Here is a 21,340-nt window from a genome sequence, read left to right on the forward strand (position 1 = left end):
GGGACCCGGTCACTCTCAGCCCTTAGCCACATTGAGGCCTATTTTAGACCCATGGTAAGGTTTTAATATTAGAGAGTGTAGGTACTATCCCACCTGGGTACACCTTGACGTTTGGTGGGATAGCTTTATGCTTTTTTTGATCAAAAACAGTGTTTACTAAGTACCCTATGTTTAAATGCACTATGCTTTTATTTAGTTACAGCAGGGTATGTTTTCACAATTTTTTCCTTGGTTTCTCTTTGTCTTATGGCCAGTGTGAACATGGTCTCACAAGCTCCATGTATACCATCTCATACTCCGGCTCACTTTTTTGTTTTTATGCGGGATTCCTGCAGCAAAAACAATTGCATGTCACTTCTTTTCCGCAGGTAGCTGCGGCATTTCACTCCATTTACTGCAATGTTATCGTGAAATCCCGCAGGTAGCAATTTCTGTGCGGTTCATTGCGTTTTCCTGCGTTATTCCCTCCGGTATTTCGCGTTTTTGGAACATAATGTTTCATCACTGCCTGCGGTTTGCAGGGAAGTGATGTCATTGTAACAGGAAGAGGAAGCGGAGCAGAGAGTAAACACACAGAGATCACAGACACAGACATAGAATACACACACATCGCACTCACACACAGACACAGACATATAGAATACACATAGAAATCAAATGGACATATAAAAATAAACAAACGCGGGCTCCGCTGTATTTTTACCTTCCAGGCGAGGTAAACACACAGCGGCGGCCCGGTATTGTCAGGCTGGGGAGGGCGAGGGGCAGGGTTAATGCCCGTTCCCCCCCCTCCACCCCTCCCACAGCTGAGAATATCAGCCCGCAGCTGCCCCGGGGCTGTCGCATCCATTATGCGACAGTCCCGGAGTGTCCCCGGCTCTTCCAGATGCCGTGATGCGGTGGCTATCCCGGTGGTAAGGAGTTAAATGACAGCGGATCGCTGCCATTTAAGTCCCGGCTTTTAATCATGGCAGCGTCTATGAGAAAGCTTTCATGATTAAAACCTGTAATTAAAGTGAAAAAACACACACACCGAGAAATCCTTTATTTTAAATAAAACACAAAAAAGCCCATTTCACCCCTTTATTAACCCCTCCCAAACACACAGCTCTGGCGTAATCCACGTCCTACGATGCTTGCATCAAGCCGCGACTGACACTGTACATAATGCAGCCTCGCAACAAGCCTGCAGAGAGGTAACAACAGGTCATTTCCCATGGCCGGTAATGTGAACACACTACCGCTGGGGAGAACTAGAGTGATCTGTCATCTATCTATCTATCAAGAAAATTACTTTTTTTTTTTCTCAATGTGCTTTATTGCATTGAATGCATTAAAACATATGTACCAACCTGCGAAAAAACTGCACCAAAACTGCACGAAAAACGCAGCAAAACGCATGCGGATTTCGGTGCGTTTTTTTGTGGGGGGGGGGTTTCCGCGGGTGCAGTAATCTTTCAGTGCCTGCGGAATTTTCTTTCTAAAATTCCATTTTCCATAGCGCACAGGGCCTTAACTGGTAAATCAAGCCTTGCCAACCTTCAGAAAACCAACAGAGCAGAGCAGCCATTCTTGCTTTCAGAATTTGGCAAATGTTTTATATCATTAATCAGGTCCTGTTGTCAGATGAGTCACACGGGAGAAGCCATCATGATGTACTATAATTCAAAGGGTTTTTATCCAAAAAGCAGCTGCAATTGTTCAAGTAAGAATTGGTGAGGGGAAAGAACCATTTTCTTTCCTTTTAAACTTACTGCATTTTTCAGACCATAATACACACCCAGGTTTTGAAGAAGGAAAATAGGGAAAAAGATTGAAGCAAAAAATGTGGTCATGACGCTCTGTTATGGGGGGGAATCTGCTGCTTACAATGTTATGTTACAGGGTTAATATCCCCCAATTTTGAACACGATGTGGTTTTTCTTTACTTTTCCTTTAAATGGTGCAAATCTGTGGCTGCCTTTTATATTTACTAAAGCAGTGGAGAGCTGCAGAGTAGTGAATTTTTTAAATACCAAAATTTTTAGAAGTCTCCCCAGAAAGGATTTTCCAGGTTGTGAGATCCCACAACCCTCAGTGATCACTCTCATAGTGAAAGAATGAGCTCTATAATCCCAGCACCCACGACTTTATTTTCTAAACAGCGCAGCCCCAGATTCAAGATAGGAACTCTTAAGTATATCACATGGTATATAATTGCATTTCCAAACTTGTTTTGTTAATAATGCTTGTAAAATATATATTCTTCATGCCTGTCTTTCTTTGTTGTTTAGATGTGATGATTTTGCCTCAGAACCTCTGGAGTTGAGGCAGAGCTATAGACATTTTGCACAAAAATAGTGACCGAGTGTTGGAAAATCCCAGAGATTGGCAGTGCGTGTTCTTATCTGACAGTTTTGAATTTCTGCAGCAGTGGACTCTATGACCCTGGCAAACTGTCAGTTTTTCCTCTCAGTTGTCAGCCTCTGACTTCCTTTATAAACCTCAGCCTGGGTTGCTTTGGGTGCTGTTTATAGTTGTTCCTGACTGTAGTCTGCAGTGTTCTTCTCCTTTTGTTGTTCCAGAGACTTCTGTGGTAGCTGCTAAGATAAGTGTTTGACTTTTGCTATCTCGGCTCAGGTGGTAGCATTTGTGTTTCCCCTGTATTGTTTTCTTTTGTCTCCTTTAGCATTAGTAGTGTTGACGAAGAGCTCATACCCACGATCCTTACTTTAGGCCTGAGCTCTTTCCCTGGAGTGAACTAAGTGACACCTCAAAACCCCATTGACTCCAGCCCTTACAAGGGCAGTACCAAACTGACCCTAAGTGAAATGGCTCTAAAAAAAGGGTGTCAGTTAGTCCACTCCAGGGAAAGAGCTCATGCCTGGTCGCGGACAGCCACCTGACTCACCTATGTTGATGACCCCCTCCAACAACTGACCCGGATCTGGATATGGGTGAGACCAACCCTTATTATCAACTGTGTGACTGCACATTGTCTTTTTTCATTGATCTGGATGTATAACCCTTAGGCGAATATGAAATCATGAATATTGTTGTTATAATCATACCCACATAAATTTAGCCATAGGACCTGGATTTTTTTTCTCTCATGTAATGATTAATGTTTCTGGGACAATATATATGGATATATGTCTTTTTTCTAGATGAAACACCAATTTTATATATTGTATCAGTAGGTCATAATGAGAGGTTTTTGTTCCCACTGCAACACACCTATTTTGGACGTATAAACACACAATATGTATGAAGAAGAAAACGGCACTTCCTTCGTATATATTTTCAAAAGATGTTGGGGTGCACTTCAGGTTCCAAAGCCATACAACAAGAAGTAACAAGGCACTCCCAAAGTGTGATGAAAAAGTGTATTTATTGTGCTTGAAGAACGTTTTCGGTCCAAATTGGACCTTCCTCAGTAGCACTAAGCATAAAAATAAAATTCATTTTATATGTATGAGATTTTTTCTATCAAAGAATATGAATTTGAATATTGCAATGTACACTGTACATGTAACTATTTTGTTTGCCCTCAGTGTTATATACACCGTTTGTATCTATGTTATTTATTTTTTGTATTTTATTTTTATGCTTAGTGCTACTGAGGAAGGTCCAATTTGGACCGAAAACGTTCTTCAAGCACAATAAATACACGTATAAACACACAAAACTGTCTGTTTGCCTATCATTTGGATCAAAGTAGCTTATCAATCTTGCAGTGTCTATCAACAAGAACTGAATCACACTGTGCATCCTAGATACGTGGAAGTTGTTAAGACACACTTGTCCCAATTCATAAAAGCTTTTATGCCAAAAAATTGTCACACAAGCTTTGAAAAGTCTAAAAAATGTGGATCAATTCAGAGAATTTTGGTGGCTTTTGGCAGTTTCACTTCAAAATTATAAAAGCCATGGGTGGGACGGGGGCGTAACATTACAGCTTTAATTCATGACGAGCTGTGGCATTCCCTATACCGGAAATTTCACTCCAGTCCCTGATGAGAGTAATATTTCTAGTATGGCACACGAAGGCACACCCCAGATTCATGAAGAGGCATGCACCACTTCATGAACCAGGAGTGTCCCCCGCATAAATTGGGTTTTTTATATTATAAAAACGATCCCTTTACAAAGGATAATTGTTATAGTTAAAAAACCGACAGACAGAATTTTATATGTCTGATATCCAATTGGTTATTTTTTTTCATGGGGCTCCCCACAAATAGTGATAAGTGTACCCGTTGAACTTCGGGTTCGGCTTTTTAATCCAGACTTTAGATAAAGTTCATTTCGGGACCCGGACTTGACCTGAATCCCATTGGAAGTTACTAATTGGGCAGTTCGAGTTTTCGCCCACATGCCACCAGCCAAAAAGCAAACATTTCCGCGGTAGGGAGAGCGGGAATTGCGCACACTACATCCAATAACAATGTTTTTACTTACTGTGAAAGCCATTCAAACACTGCTAGGAGCTTGCACTGTGCTAAGCATCGGGCATACCCGAGCACAGCAATTCTAGGTCGAGTGGTTAGGATACGTAAAGCACCCCAACTCCAAACTCGGTCACTGATTTTTTTTTTTTTTTTTATTAAGTCTGTTTTCGGTACAAACTTTACTGTTCGGGTTTCCTCTTCTCTGCCAGTGAAGCTTTATTACAGTTTAGATTATGGGTGTATTAAGAGACCAGAACTGAAAGGGGTCTATCTCTTGGTGAAGAGCGAGTAACATTTATGATACCTATGCTGAGGTTTTTTGAATTTAATGGGAATCTATCACTAAAGGGGGCTTTACACGCTGCAATATCGTTAATGAATTATCGTCGGGGTCACGGTGTTTGTGACGCACATCCGGCGTCATTAACGATATCGCAGTGTATGACAAGGAGGAGTGACCTTAAACGATCGCAAAAGCGGCCAAAATCGTTTGCCGCGGAGAGCGCGTCCTGAAACAAAAAATAGTTTTCAGGATGTTAGCGATGTTGTTCGTCGTTCCTGCGGCAGCACACATCGCTGTGTGTGACACCGCAGGAGCGACGAACATCTCCTTACCTGCCTCCACCGGCAATGCGGAAGTAAGGAGGCAGGCGAGATGTTACGTCCCGCTTATCTCCGCCCCTCCGCTTCTATTGGACGCCTGCCGTGTGACGTCGCTATGACGCCGCACGAACCACCCCCTTAGAAAGGAGGCGGATCGCCGGCCAGAGCGACGTCGCAGGGCAGGTAAATACGTGTGACGGGGGTAAGCGAGGTTGTGTGCCACGGGCAGCGATTTGCCCGTATTGCACAACCGATGGGGGCGGGTACGATCGCTTGCGATCTCGCTAGTGAGATCGCAGTGTGTAAAGCCCGCTTTAGTGTTTACCACTTAATTAAAAATCAATATAAAAATATCCAATGACGTGTAATTTACTGGGCTGCTTGATGTAGTTTTCATAAAATAACTATTATCACTAAAGAACTAGTAAACCTGCTGCCATGTATCCTCTATCTCCATAAGCTCTGTATAATCCCGTCCCACCCCTGATTGGCAGCTTTCTGTCAATGCTCATTGTACACAGCCAGCTGCCAATCAGTGATGTGGGCGGGGTTATACACAACAGCATTTCTAGAACTGATAGATCTTCAGCAGATAAAACTAATTTTTAGCAAACACTTCAACAAGCAGCCAAATCACTGGAAATGGAGTCAATTGTGGTATCTAAAATACACTCGATTTGTCCCACAAATACAATGGATAAATTCTCCTTATTCATGGACCTTTACACAATCATATGTATATTAACCCTTAAATTTCACAATGAATAAGGATAATCCCCCCAACACCAAAACATTTGATACAGGATGTCACGAACAGCACTCTGCTGCCGCCAATTGTCAGGACATTTACGCAATTGACCAATGATTAATAGACAAAGCCATGACTGTTTCCACTAGTAGGATGATTATTGAAAAGCTCACAGTGAAGGTATAGTATATATACGATCGTTTCTATCTCTGGAATATATCTATACCTCAGTACAGTCACTGCCAACTCCACAATAATGAAAGGAACTACTACTAGCTGCCACCACCAATCGCTCAATTGGACACACAATATAAGTAGGTTTGTTCCTCTTAGGGGCACTTTGCACACAACGACATTGCAAGCCGATGCTTGCGATGCCGAGCACGATAGTCCCCGCCCCTGTCGCAGGTGCGATATCTTGTGATAGCAGCCGTAGCGAACATTATCGCTACGGCAGCTTCACATGGACTCACCTGCCTTGCGACGTCGATCTGGCCTCCTTAAGGGGGTGGGTCGTGCGGCGTCATAGTGACGTCACACGGAAGGCGACCAATAGAAGTGGAGGGGCGGAGATGAGCGGGATGTAAAGATCCCGCCCACCTCTTTCCTTCCGCATAGCCGGCGTGAGCTGCAGGACGCAGGTAGGAGATGTTCCTCGCTCCTACGACTTCACACACAGCGATGTGTGCTGCCGCAGGAACGAGGAACAACATCGTACCTGTCGCAGTCGTGTAATTATGGAATTCCCAGACACTACATCGATGATACGATTACGACAATTTTGCGATCGTTAATCGTATCATCTAGGATTTACACACTACAATATCGAGTGCGACGCCGGAAGTGCGTCACTTTCGACATGACCCCTCCGACATCGCACCTGCGATGTCGTAGTGTGCAAAGTGCCCCTTAATCTATAAACCACATTCCAACGCCATACGCTATTTTATATATTTAATCTGAAAAGTAGGCAGTATTTATAAAAATATACAAAAGATATTACAAAAGTGAACTGAATTGCTTCCTGCAGGTGCAGAACTAGCATCTCTGAGAGAGTTTTGTAGTAAAAATTCGATAGGCCGTCTGGGCCTGGGGCTTTATTAACCGGAAGGAGGTTTATTGCGGTCGTTATTTCCGCACATATTAGTGGTGCACTGACAGGATCAAGCTGCTCCGGTGAGATGGAGAGGAGCTTTAGGCTATGTGCGCACGTTGCGTACTAGCCCTGCAGATATTTCTGCAGCGATCTGAAGAGCACATGTGCGCTTTAGATCGCTGCAGAAATGTCCGTAGTGAGCGCCGATTCCATGCGCTCTGCCTCCAGCTCCTGCCATAGACAGAGCAGGAGCTGCCGGCAAAGCGCAGGAAAGAAGTGACATGTCACTTCTTTTTGCGCAGCGCTTCGGCAGTAGCCGAAGCGCTGCGCTCTTAGACGCCACGTGCGCACGGCCCCTGCACAATCTCCATAGACTGTGCAGGGGCCGCAGGACGCATGCAGTTACGCTGCGCTACAAAGCGCAGCGTAACTGCATGTTTTTACGCAACGTGCGCACATAGCCTTAGGCTACATGCGCACGCTGCAGTTTTTTCTGCACACAAATTGCAACCAAAACTGCACCTTGTCAGAGAGAGCCTAGAAATGTAAAAAAAAAAAACTGCTTGTAATGTAGCTGTGTTTTCTGGTGCATTTTTTATGCCATTTTTATGACAAAAATGCACCAAAAACACATGAAAAATGCACCAAAAACGCACCAAATTGACAGCATAGCATGTGTTTTTGATGCGTTTTTTGTGACAAATGTTGACAAAAACGCTAAAGAATGAACATGCTGCTTCTTTTTTGTCACAAACTTTTGTCAAAGAAAACACTGACAAATAAACTGCAAGGTGTGTCGCGGGCGGGGACGCTGCGCTCACTAACGCTCGGGTCCGGCGCTGCTGCTGCTCGGTGGCTCGAGCGGTGGGCTGGATCCGGGGCCTCGAGCGGCGCTCCTCGCCCGTGAGTAAAAGGGGTGGCTTGGTTTGGGGATTTAGTCCGTGACGCCACCCACGGTTGTGGTGAGGTTGGGACACGACCACTGCTCTGGACGGGGATCCCGGGAACGATGACAGGGAGCAGCTGAGATGTTTTTCTCCACTCCGTGGGTAGGGGGTTTTGGTGGTCCCGGGGCCCGGTGATGGGGACTGTAAGGTGGATGGCGGGGTTTGGTGAGGTGCACGGTCACGGGGGCAGCGCAGTGCCAGACGGCACGGTGGTACTCACTCAGCCAATAACGTAGACGGAGTCTCTGGTAAAACAAACGGCTGCATGGACGGGTCCCGCAGCCGGCCGCGGTGGTCACTCCCGGTAGGTTGGCGGTGACTGCCTCTCCCTGCACCTGTGATATGTTTTCGACTCCGATGGCTTCCCACCGGTAACCCGCTCCCCAGCGGTGTATTTGCCAGAGGAGCCCCTTTTTGCCCGCAGGCTCTGGCCCTGGGAACTCTAGCTGTGGCGGTAGCTGTATTTCCCTTCACAGTTGAGCGGTTGCCTTCAGTCGGGTCTTTGCTGCTGAGAAACCCCGGAGGTTCCCGTCGCTGTCGGATTTCACCGGTTTAACGGCGACTCCAAGCCTGGTCGGGGTCCGTAGGCCCTGCCGAATGGTGCTGGCTTCTCTTCGCTCCCCGGTTCGGTACCGGCGGGCCACCGCCCGTCCCCGGTCCTCACGGTTGTGCGTCAATCGGCCTCGCCTGCAGACGGTCACCACCGTCTGCCAACCTTGCTCTTGAGTGCCCGGGCCACGTACCCGGACACGGTCAGTCTCCTCTCGCTTCTCCACTACCACTTCACTCCTCCACTACCACTCTCCCTCACAGATCTCTCTTCCTTTCCCACCTCCAGGACTGTGAACTCCTCGGTGGGTGGGGCCAACCGCCTGGCCCCGCCCCACCTGGTGTGGACATCAGCCCCTGGAGGGAGGCAACAAGGTTTTGTGTGTGTGACTGATGTGCCTAACCAGGGTGTGGGGTGTGTTGTTGTAGTACCTGTGACATGCTGGCTTGTCCAGGGCGCCACAGGTGCGCACAGCAAATCTGAATTCTAGTAGACTTTGCTGGGAAGTCAAATGTCAGAAAGTTCTGACAACAAAACTACATCTTTGTCAGTGTATATTTCCATTGTTAAATCTCCGCTGCCCCCCTTCAGCCTACCTTCATAACTTGTTACAAACATTACTTATAAACACTATCCCTCCCATCCCCCCCTCCCCTCTCCATGCGACACAACCTCAAACTTAGCCAACTATACTTTCAGCTTGCCCATGGACCCTGACAGATCTTCCTTCATATACCACTCTGTGGACACAAAGGACATTATTTGTAGTAATTCTTCTCTTGAACAGATCACACTTATAAACTTTCTCCATTAACTAAAAAATTTTGCTGCCATCCTCTCTTTGCATCTCTCCAGCACCACCTTCTCCAACATGAGCGTTTTTTTCAATTGATTAACCAGTTCTTCTTTCGTTGGTATTTTTTTCACCAGCCACTTCTGAAGAATTGCCCTTTTACTTATCATTGCTATATCATGGAAAAGATTCGGTAACTTGTCCCCCCCTTCCTCTCCCTCCTCCTGATGCTGCTAGAGATGGGGGACACAAGGCGCAATAGGGTCTTACCCGGTAAAACATTTAGAAATGAAGAAAAGAGGTACACTCACCTAGTTTGGTTGTGCCAGTCACAACCCCTTATACACGCATGTGAGTGTCTGCGTGGTTCAGCAGCGGCCCCGTGGATAACGTAGTTTAGTGTAGATCACAGAAGGAAATGAGTTTATGCCGCGCTAAAAACCACTGATGCCGGTATATTAAAGAAGGAGACGGGTCATGTCTCTGAAACGCGTAGGATTGTGAAATAAAAAAGAAATTTTTAATATACCGGCATCAGTGGTTTTTAGCGTGGCATAAACCAGTTTCCCTCTGTGATCTACACTAAACTTCCTTCTTCCTCCTGATGCTGATAGTGAAATAACCAAACTTTTAGATCCATCTCCACGTTTCTGTTCCAGATTTTCCTCACTACCCGCTGGACTTGTTTCCAAAATCTTTCAATCCTCCCGCACTGCCATAACCCATGAAATAGGTCTGCTTTTTCCGTACTACATTTTGGAAACTCATCATCTTATCTGGATGTCCAGCATACAATATATTAAATCCATAGACAGCTCTATGTATGATCCTGAATTGGGTATCCCTTAAGTTCTCATTCACAATCTTCTTCCTCAACCTTCTTCCAACCTTTCAAAAACTTCTCCTCCCTCTGTTGATCTCCCAACTGCCTTGCCCACCCTTCCAAAATTCTTTTTGATATGTTAGGGACTAACACTTGTCTCATAATTCCGTATAAACTTGATATATTTGTGGCATGGATGTCCCTTAATATGATCGCATCCATCTGATTTGCCTCATATTCGTTATTTATGTTGTATAGTTTCTTCATTATCCCTTGTTTCACCTGTTCAAACTGGTGAATCTGGAATCGGCGCAAGTCATACTTTTCTCTCAACTCTTCACATGTCATCCATCTCCGTTCTGTATCATGCATCAGGTTTTTTAGAGTTCTAATCCCTTTTTCCCTCCACTCTTTAAAGAGATCATTTTTCCTTCCCTGTGGAAAGTCAGGACAAGCCCATATATTAAGGAATTTGGAGATATTCCAGGCTAACCCGAACTTTTTCCTAACCGCCTTCAAAGTTATCACTGTGTGTCTACAAATCAGTGAGTGTTTAATATTGGGCGGCAAATTTGGAATGGAGGTATTTAAAATTGAACTCAGGTCCCAAGGCTTACAAAATTCAGCCTCTATATCCCAGTCAGAGTACCTACTTGTTCGTCTAATCCAATCGACTACATGTCTCAAGATACAGGCCAGATTGTACCCCCTAATGTTTGGTAGTCTGATCCCTCCTTTTTCGATTGACAACATTAACCTTTTGGTACTACCGTGTTTCCCCGAAAATTAGACGCCCCCCGAAAATAAGACATAGCAGGAGTTTTCAGGGATGCTTTAATATAAGACATCCCCTGAAAATAAGACATAGCTGCGGTCATTAATGAAGTGTCATGCAGCAATGAAAAAGTTAAAGACACTGCAGGACACTTCATCATAGACAACGGAGACCCACTAAAGAAAGAAGAGAGAAGACGCCCCGATCATACTCACCAGACGCCGACCGGGAGCAGGTGAGCACATCATGGTCCTGCAGCGGAACACACACACACACACACATCAGATCTCACACACACACACACAGACACACACACAGACTACAGATCGCTTACACACACTCACCCCATCCAGTGATATTGCTTGCTTCTCGGCGGCGATATTGTGCTGTGATCTTCCAGGACCTTGCTCACATGGCCGGAACCATGTGACATCTCCGGATGTTGTGTGTGCGCGAGCGCGATTGTAGTGGTACGTGTGATATCGTGAGTGTGTGTGCGCATGTATGCGATCGGATGTGTGCATGTATGCGATCGGATGTGTGCATGTTTCCCCATTGTGCTCCTGATTCGTGAATGTATAATCCACCCACCACTCTCTCAGAATTCTATGGAAGTTTTCGTCCAAAGTCAAGAATGAGGGGAAGCGCCATATATATTCCTGTCCTCTCTGAATTTTATCAGCTACACTGACTGCCACTGGGCTATGATCTGAGATTACCATATTCTCTATAGCTATCTCTTCTACCCTCTGCAATAAATTCTCAGTTGTCAGCTAGAGGTCAATCCGTGACCAAGAGTCGTGTGTAAATTCTCCCTCTTGCGGGTGATGTATTCTCCAGCAATCATGCAGTGTCGTTGTTTTTAGCATTGCTTCCAGCAGCCCCTCCGTACTCCTCCCGTTTCCCCTGACTCCTCCTATCTTCTTAATGAGAAACCACTGTGTTGAAATCTCCCCCCACCAGTTTACATACAGTATTTCCCCATCCATCAAAATCTTATTACCGTATTTTTCGCTTTATAAGACGCACTTTTGTTCCCCCAAATTTTGGGGGAAAGTAGGGGGTGCGTCTTATAATCCGAATATACGGGGGGGGGTGTATATATATATATATATATATATATACACACACACTACAGAGTCCAGGGGAGGTGCGGGCAGCTCTGGAGCTCTGCTGGGGGACTTGTGAAAGCTGGGAGCAGCAGACTTTGATCTCCTGCACCCGCTCATATAATATGCACAGCTGCTGTCCACCACCATGGTGCTGAAAGTGCACCGCGGCGATAGGCTGGGGCAGCAGTGTATATTATATCTGCCTGCCCCTTCTTTGATTGCACATGCCCCCTCCCCCGTGTTAGCTATGTCCCCTATGCTGCTGCAAACAGTAAAATAATAAACTTTTTACTCACCTCCTCCAGCGTGTCTGCCAGGCCTCCCTCCTGCTGCTGTGATAAGGCACAAGAGATTTCACTCTGCCGTGCAGATCACATGACCGGCCGAGAACCAGGAAATGCAGGAGGCCGGAGATCAACCCCGAGGAGGGGGACACAGACAGGACAATGCTGGAGAAGGTAAGGAAAGTTTATTTTCCTAAAAGCAGCAGCATGGGGCGATATATAACACAGGGAGCTGTGTGCCAGCAATAGTGGGCCATGTGCCAGCAATAGTGGGCCATGTGCCGCTACATGGGGCCGTGTTTGCCGCCACATGGGGCCATGTGCCAGCAATAGTGGGCCGTGTGCCGCCACATGGGGCCATGTGCCAGCAATAGTGGGCCGTGTGCAGCCACATGGGGCCGTGTGCCAGCAATAGTGGGCTGTGTGCAGCCACATGGGGCCATGTGCCGCCACATGGGGCCATGTGCCAGCAATAGTGGGCTGTGTGCAGCCACATGGGGCCGTGTGCCACCACATGGGGCCATGTGCCGCCACATGGGGCCATGTGCCAGCAATAGTGGGCTGTGTGCAGCCACATGGGGCCGTGTGCCGCCACATGGGGCCGTGTGCCGCCACATGGGGCCGTGTGCCGCCACATGGGGCCGGGTGCCGCCACATGGGGCCGGGTGCCGCCACATGGGGCCGGGTGCCAGCAATAGTGGGCTGTGTGCAGCCACATGGGGCCGTGTGCCGCCACATGGGGCCATGTGCCAGCAATAGTGGGCTGTGTGCAGCCACATGGGGCCGTGTGCAGCCACATGGGGCCGTGTGCAGCCACATGGGGCCGTGTGCAGCCACATGGGGCCATGTGCCAGCAATAGTGGGCCGTGTGCAGCCACATGAGGCCATGTGCCAGCAATAGTGGGCCATGTGCCGCCACATGGGGCCGTGTGCCGCCACATGGGGCCGTGTGCCGCCACATGGGGCCATGTGCCAGCAATAGTGGGCCGTGTGCAGCCACATGGGGCCGTGTGCAGCCACATGGGGCCGTGTGCCGCCACATGGGGCCGTGTGCCGCCACATGGGGTCGTGTGCCGCCACATGGGGCCGGGTGCCGCCACATGGGGCCATGTGCCAGCAATAGTGGGCTGTGTGCAGCCACATGGGGCCATGTGCCGCCACATGGGGCCATGTGCCAGCAATAGTGGGCTGTGTGCAGCCACATGGGGCCCTGTGCCGCCACATGGGGCCATGTGCCAGCCACATGGGGCCGTGTGCAGCCACATGGGGCCGTGTGCCGCCACATGGGGCCGTGTGCCGCCACATGGGGCCGTGTGCCGCCACATGGGGCCGGGTGCCGCCACATGGGGCCATGTGCCAGCAATAGTGGGCTGTGTGCAACCACATGGGGCCGTGTGCCGCCACATGGGGCCATGTGCCAGCAATAGTGGGCTGTGTGCAGCCACATGGGGCCGTGTGCAGCCACATGGGGCCGTGTGCAGCCACATGGGGCCGTGTGCAGCCACATGGGGCCGTGTGCAGCCACATGGGGCCATGTGCCAGCAATAGTGGGCCGTGTGCAGCCACATGAGGCCATGTGCCAGCAATAGTGGGCCATGTGCCGCCACATGGGGCCGTGTGCCGCCACATGGGGCCATGTGCCAGCAATAGTGGGCCGTGTGCAGCCACATGGGGCCGTGTGCAGCCACATGGGGCCGTGTGCCGCCACATGGGGCCGTGTGCCGCCACATGGGGCCGGGTGCCGCCACATGGGGCCGGGTGCCGCCACATGGGGCCGGGTGCCGCCACATGGGGCCGGGTGCCGCCACATGGGGCCATGTGCCAGCAATAGTGGGCTGTGTGCAGCCACATGGGGCCATGTGCCGCCACATGGGGCCATGTGCCAGCAATAGTGGGCTGTGTGCAGCCACATGGGGCCGTGTGCCGCCACATGGGGCCATGTGCCGCCACATGGGGCCATGTGCCAGCAATAGTGGGCTGTGTGCAGCCACATGGGGCCGTGTTCCGCCACATGGGGCCGTGTGCCGCCACATGGGGCCGTGTGCCGCCACATGGGGCCGGGTGCCGCCACATGGGGCCATGTGCCAGCAATAGTGGGCTGTGTGCAACCACATGGGGCCGTGTGCCGCCACATGGGGCCATGTGCCAGCAATAGTGGGCTGTGTGCAGCCACATGGGGCCGTGTGCAGCCACATGGGGCCGTGTGCAGCCACATGGGGCCGAGTGCAGCCACATGGGGCCGTGTGCAGCCACATGGGGCCGTGTGCAGCCACATGGGGCCGTGTGCAGCCACATGGGGCCGTGTGCAGCCACATGGGGCCATGTGCCAGCAATAGTGGGCCGTGTGCAGCCACATGAGGCCATGTGCCAGCAATAGTGGGCCATGTGCCGCCACATGGGGCCGTGTGCCGCCACATGGGGCCATGTGCCAGCAATAGTGGGCCGTGTGCAGCCACATGGGGCCGTGTGCAGCCACATGGGGCCGTGTGCCGCCACAGTGGGCCGTGTGCCGCCACAGTGGGCCGTGTGCCGCCACAGTGGGCCGTGTGCCAGCCACAGTGGGCTGTGTGCCAGCCATAGAGGGTGTGTGCCAGGCATAGGGGACATGTGGCATCACTGGGCCATATCCAGATTCAGAGGGCTAATTTTAGGATGGGGGGGGCTATGAGGGACATATACCCTATATGATTTGTCAGACGGACACTGGCATTATAAGACGGACCCCATTTATTAAAAAATTCTCTATTCCTTCACCAAATTTGGGGGTGCGTCTTATAATCAGGTGCGTCTTATAAAGCGAAAAATACGGTAGTTATATTTTCGAAAAAAGGCCTTTATTCCGTATTGGGTGCATATACTGTATATCGTGGATACTAAAAGTGCCTTGAGTACGTGAAATCTTTATATGTATGGATCTTCCTTCTTCATCTGAATCTTGTGCTTCCACCTCGTGTGCAAAGTTTTTATTGATCAAAATAAGGACATCTGCTTTCCTACCTTTTGAGGCCGACCCATATACCCACATCTTGTTCATATGGAAGAACTCATCCTTTTGCAAGTGCATCTCCTGTAATAAAGCAATATCAACCTTAAGCTTCTTGAGATGATGTAGTATCATATTTCGTTTGTGTGGCGATCTGAGTCCCTTAACATTCCACATAATGAGCTTAACCATATTTCCCAAAATCAACAATTCCTTTTTCTGGCCGTGTCGCATGGATTCCCCAACTCCGTTTCCCTCCCCTCTCCCCACCCAACTGTATATAACCCCTCCCATCCCCCCACCCAACTGTATATAACCCCTCCCATCCCCAACTTTACAAATACAATTAATGTCTTCCATTTTTTCTGAGATGATTTAAACTCCTTTCAAACCCCTGCTTCAGGTCAAGCTCTTTGTGAAGCCACCCCACTATGTCACCCCTCCCCCCTCTATCAGCTATTAGCTCTTTGTCCCTAAACAGCCTTTATACATTTTTCAAAATCCTAAAACAGCTTACACCGGTCATTAAGAGAAGAGAAGAAAAAAAAAAAAAAGAGGGGGGGGAGAGAGCCGGAAAAGGAAAGGTACAAAATAAGGGTAAGAATAAAAGCAGATGAAGGGATAAAAAGGAAGATGGAAAGAGGTGAGATATAAAAGAGGGACGAAGGAGAAAAGAAAGAGGAAAGGAAGGTAAAAAAAGAGCATTAGAGAGTGATAGAAGGGAAAAAGGAGTAGGCATGAAAAAGAGAGAGAGATAAAGGAAGAGAAAGAGAGAGGGAAGCTGGTGAGACTTTAGAGAGTTAAGGCACATTTATCACCATATGGCTCCCTTCAGCAGTCCCAAATTAAGTCGTCTTGTCCTGCTTTTTCACTAGCTGCTGCCTCTTCCTCCTCTTTCTCCAGCTGAAGTTGCCATCTGTCGCTTTTCCTTCGGACTGGCTGGTCTGGATATCAATTGACTCCACTCTGACTTTTTGTCGGGTCTACCTGCAGATGTTATGTTTGCAGGATTTGCATGTTTCAGATCAGTGGACGTCCCTTCTTTGCCATTCCTCTCCTGTCCCTGTGTGCTCCCCTCCTGTAGTATCCTCTTCTCCACTTCCGAAGGATCCCGGAAAGTCTTTGTGACCCCATCTGCTCCTTTTACTCTTAGTATTGCTTGGTATGAAAGCTGAAATTGAATGTTTTTGTGATAGAGCAGTGCAGATCTGGCTAAATGCTTTTCTTTTTCGTGTGACTTCTGCCGAATAGTCACCAAATAGTAGAATCTTGTGTCCCTAAATGCGTAGTGTCTGTCTCCTATTCCTGAAGGCCCGTATAATTTTTTCTTTATCTTTGTATTCCAGGTATTTAATAATAACCTGTCTTGCTCTGGATATTTCACTTTGCCTGGAGGTATTGTCATTATTACTGTGTCGATCTCTTTGCTCCCATCTGGGTCCCACTCTGTGTGATCTTTCTACCCGGCAGCTGTGTGAAAAAACATAAAACTAACATGACGTTAGATGGACATCCAGAGCAGATAAAAAACATCTTACGCGTTTCAGGTCGATGTGGCTCTTAATCTTAGACATATGCTGTTTGAATAAGACACTATGTATAGAATATACCTGATCACTCCCTTGAACACCATATCCTGTTTGGACACACACAGGTTGTTCTAATCACTCTCCCAGAGTAGCAGCAGCAAAACATTATGACCCATAGGTCTCTGCAAGTCATTTAACCCATCATAAGCCATTGAACATAGCAAATATGAGATAAAATCTTGGTTACCCACATGCAGTTCCTTCAGGTGCGACAAAAAACAATGTGGGATATGCGCCTATATGTATAATACCAAAGAAAGCGTTAATTCCATCACGGGAAAGCGCCACAGGATCAATTCTTTTATTACCTGTGGCACGGATTATTGTGTCTATGTTGTAATGTGAAAAATGCCAGAGACAATATATATGTTGCACGAGCCGCCCTTTGAGGAAACGCATAGGGGAGCATTTGTGTGACATCCTAAATCCTACTTCTAGGAGTTTGTCAGGAGCATCGAGGCATTTTTTTATATGACCACAGTGGTGATGTTCGTTCTTATCGGGTGAATGCCATAGAACAAATTCCACTCCCTAGAAGAGGGGGAGATCGCATTCACATGCTGCGAGATAAAGAGGCCAAATGGATTTTAACATACAATTCCTGCATGCCAATGGGTATGAATATTAGAAGCGACCTTATGTATATATACTAATTGCATTAGCTATAAGTCCATTAAATATATTAAAAATTTTTTTTTTTTTTCAAAAAAAATTTCAACTTTTTTTGGGATATTGAGAAAAGTAATATGTTATGTCATTTTTTGCTTCTCGAGTAATAAAGTTAATTGATGACTTCATGATTGTAAAGATTTTATCTCATAAGGATTTGCTATGTTTAATGGCTTATGATGGGTTAAATGACTTGCAGAGACCTCTGGGTCATAATGTTTTGCTGCTGCTACTCTGGGAGAGTGATTAGTACAACCTGTGGGTGTCCAAACCAGATATGATGTTCTAGGGAGTGATCAGGTATTTTCTATACATATTGTGTCTTATTCAAACAGCATATGTCTAAGATTAAGAGCCACATCGGCTTGAAACACGCGTAAGACGTTTTTTATCTGCTCTGGATGTCCATCTAACGTCATGTTAGTTTTATGTTTTTTTCTAAAATAAAATGAAATTTTAACTAAACCATCTCTGGACGTGTTGCTGGACAGGAAACACCTTTCCAAAACCTATTGCCATTCCACTCCTGAACAAAGAGCCCACCTCCTTGCACCGTCTTGGACAGAGGAACTAGTTCTACTGATTACCGGGTGAGCTGAAAAAAACCCTTTTTACCGGCAGCTGTGTGGTAGACCTAGGGACTGGGGTAATTATTTTTCACAGATTGAGTCCAGATATTTTGTCATCACTGACTCAGGCAGGCCCACCATCCTTAGTTATTCCTCCTAGACCTATTTTCAAGGTCTTCTATTTCATCCTTCATGAGCTGAGCATTAGTGTCTAGCTCCTTAAATCTTCCCTCCAGTCTTGTCAAATTGTCTTCGGCATCAGAGATTCTTTGTTCTACCTCTGTCAGCCTCATGTCATGATGTTCCACGTCCTCCTGCAGCACCGCCATAGCCTCCTTCACTGAGACTGCTAGTGACTCCCTAATGTCTGCAGTCAGATGGTCTGCCACTTCTTTTGCCAGCCTTGGGTAATTAATCTCACCCAGTGTCTCTGTACTGCTCTGATTTCTCTGGGTTCTTCTTTTATCCTAGCCTCCTGTATCGACATGCTGCTGCGGCTGCCGTTGGTCTTCCTCTCCCTCCTCACTGTCGGCGCCATCTTATCTCCGCACACCCCCTCCTCCTTCTGCTGTGATCCAGGCTTGTACAGCGTCCCTACGCTCCTCAGGAGATAATGATCCATGTACTGACAGTTGGTGAGTTTGCTGCCTCTCTAAGTCAGTCTTGGGTGTTGTTTGCTCCTTAAGGGTGCTTTACGTTTTAACCACTCGATCTTTAATTGGTGTACTCGGGTATGCTCAGTGCTCGGCACAGTGTGAGCCGCTTGCAGTGTCTGAATGGTTTTAACTGGGGGTAAAAACATTGCTAAAGGATGCATTGTGTACAAGAAAGAAATCCCACTCTCCCACCCCTGGAAATGCTCTGTTTATGACCGGTTGCATGTGGGCGGAGACCCAAATTGCCCAATCAGTGACTTCCAATGGGGTTCAGGTCAAGTCCGGTTCCCAAATTGAACTTTATCTAAAGTCCATCTGAAAAAGCCGAACCCGAACTTCAAACAGGTCCACTCATCTCTATTTGTGGGTAGCCCCATTAAAAAAAATAAGCACTTGGATATCAGACATATAAAATCCTTTCGTTTTTCAATTACAACAATTATACTTTGTAAAGGGATCATTTTTATAACAAAGGGCCCAAATTATGCGGTGGCCACTCCTGATTCATGAAGTGGTGTATGCCTCTTCATGAATCTGGAGCGTTTGACAAGTGGCATGTGCCTCCTAGAAATATTACTCCCTTCAGGGACTGGAGTGAGATTTCTGTCATAGAGAACACCACAGCTTGTTATGTATTTAAGGAGCTGTGCTGTCATGCCCCATCCCACCTAAGCTCTGCAAATTTTGGAGTGAAAAAGCCAAAAGCCGCCAAAGTTTGGCACAACTCATTTATCTAAATTGTTGTGACTTTTCAAAGCTTTTGTGCCACTTTTTTGGCATAAAAGCTTTGATGAATTGGGACCAGAGTGTCTTAACAACTTCCACATATCTTGGATGCAGTCCAAATTGCAGTCAATTCTCCCCTGTCACGGCTGGGGATAGAAGGTATATTGGCCGTATAATAAAATATAAAGGGAAAGGGAAAAGAATGCCCTATTACTACGGAAAGGGGGAAGTGGTGACCCCTGATAATAACCTGCAGCTCACCCTCACTGTCCTCACCAACCCTACACAAGTTCTGCACCTGTCGCCGAGCAGGAATACCTCACCCTAGGCAAACCCTGATCTGGGCCCTAAGTAAAAACGACAGGTATGAGCTATTCGTCAACACCACTAACGCTAAGGGAGACAAAAGGACCCGATACAGGGGAAACAAATTCTACCACCTGAGCCCAGGTAGATATCAAAGGTCAAACACTTATCTTAGGAGCAGCTACCACAGAAGTCTCTGGAACAACAAGAGGAGACAACCGCTGCAGATCACAACCAGGAACAACTATAAACCGCACCCAAAGCACCCCAGGGTGAGGGATCTCTGGGATTTTCTAACACTCGCTGCTACTGGATTGTCCACCGGCCATGACACCTCTGTGACATCCCCTCACTATTTTTGTGCGAAATGTCTACAGCTCTGCCTCAACTCCAGAGGTTCTGAGGCAAAATCATCACATCTAAACAATAGAGAAAGATAGGCATGAAGAATATATATTTTACAAGCATTTATTAACAAAACAAGTTTTGAAAGCAATTATATACACTCTGATATACTGCACTTTTTAGTACATAAAGCAGTGGGTAAACTGAGATTAGTGCATTATCTAAATATAATCCAGTATCAAAACGTTTCACAAATGTTCCTAAAGGCTCTACAAATACCCAGCTTACTAGCAGAGTTGAGCCCGAATTTCCATTTTGTGGGATCTCAGTGTGCAGAGCGAATCCCACAAATCTCTGCAGCTGCTCTAAGCAAGAGACACTGATCTCTCAACTAATCCAGTGCGGTCACATACTCTTTAAGGCTGTGTGCGCACGTTACGTTTTTTCATGAGTTTCCGCAGCGTTTTGAGCTGCAGCGTTTTCATGCCAAATTTCATGCGTTTTGATTTCCAGGCAAAGTCTATGGAAATTTGGGCTTTCTTGTACGCACAATGCTTTTAAAAACGCAGCGTTTTAGGTGGGTAAAATTTGTCAAAATCTCTACGTTTGAACAAGCAACATGTCAATTGTTTTTGCCATTTTGGCAGCGTTTTACTAACATTGAAGTCAATGAGAATTATCAAAACGCATCCAAAATCAAAATTCAAGCATTTTACATGCTTTTGTGATGCTAAACGCATGCTTTAACAAAATTTAAAGCATGCATCTTTAGCATTACAGTGAGATCAAGAGGTTTCCTTTTTGCCCTCACATGCAGCCCGACTTTAAAAAAAAGAGTCAAACAATAAGAAATTTATTTTTAACATACCGTATTTTTCGGACCATAAGACGCACTTTTTCCCCCCCAAATGTTGGGGGAAAGTGGGGGGTGCGTCTTATGGTCTGACTATAAGGTTGCGGGTGCGGGGAATGAGGGTGCCGCGGTGGAGCGGGTCATCGGCGGCACCAGCAGGCTGTAGCAGCCTGCAGCAGCCTGCCGTGACCACGTGGGCCCGCTCATTACATATGCACGCCCATCCTCCCCCCCATCATCTCTCAGCGAAACCGGCGCTGACAGGTGGGCGGGGTGATGGGCGGGAAGGGGGGGGTGTGCATAATTAGCAGCCGGCCGTGATCACCCCTGGCAACTACAGCCTGGAGTGATCATGTGCGGCTGTATTCACTGCCCCCCGTGCATCATTATCAGCGCGGGGTGCAGTGAATCAGTGTACTCACCCGTCACCATGTGTGGAGCCGCCCCCCTGCAGCATCGCGTCTTCCTGTCTGTGCCGGCGGT

At 47.4% G+C, this 21,340-nt stretch overlaps 1 protein-coding gene across 1 annotated transcript in view; it reads left to right on the top strand.

Moving 5' to 3' along the window:
- The window catches only part of LOC142259266 (uncharacterized), a 343,907-nt gene that overhangs the window by 40,589 nt on the left and 281,978 nt on the right, over positions 1-21,340 (top strand). The gene's annotated exons all lie outside the window — the stretch shown is intronic.

The sequence above is a fragment of the Anomaloglossus baeobatrachus genome, assembly GCF_048569485.1.
Source record: "Anomaloglossus baeobatrachus isolate aAnoBae1 chromosome 5 unlocalized genomic scaffold, aAnoBae1.hap1 SUPER_5_unloc_5, whole genome shotgun sequence".
NCBI classification, from domain to species: Eukaryota; Metazoa; Chordata; class Amphibia; order Anura; family Aromobatidae; genus Anomaloglossus; species Anomaloglossus baeobatrachus.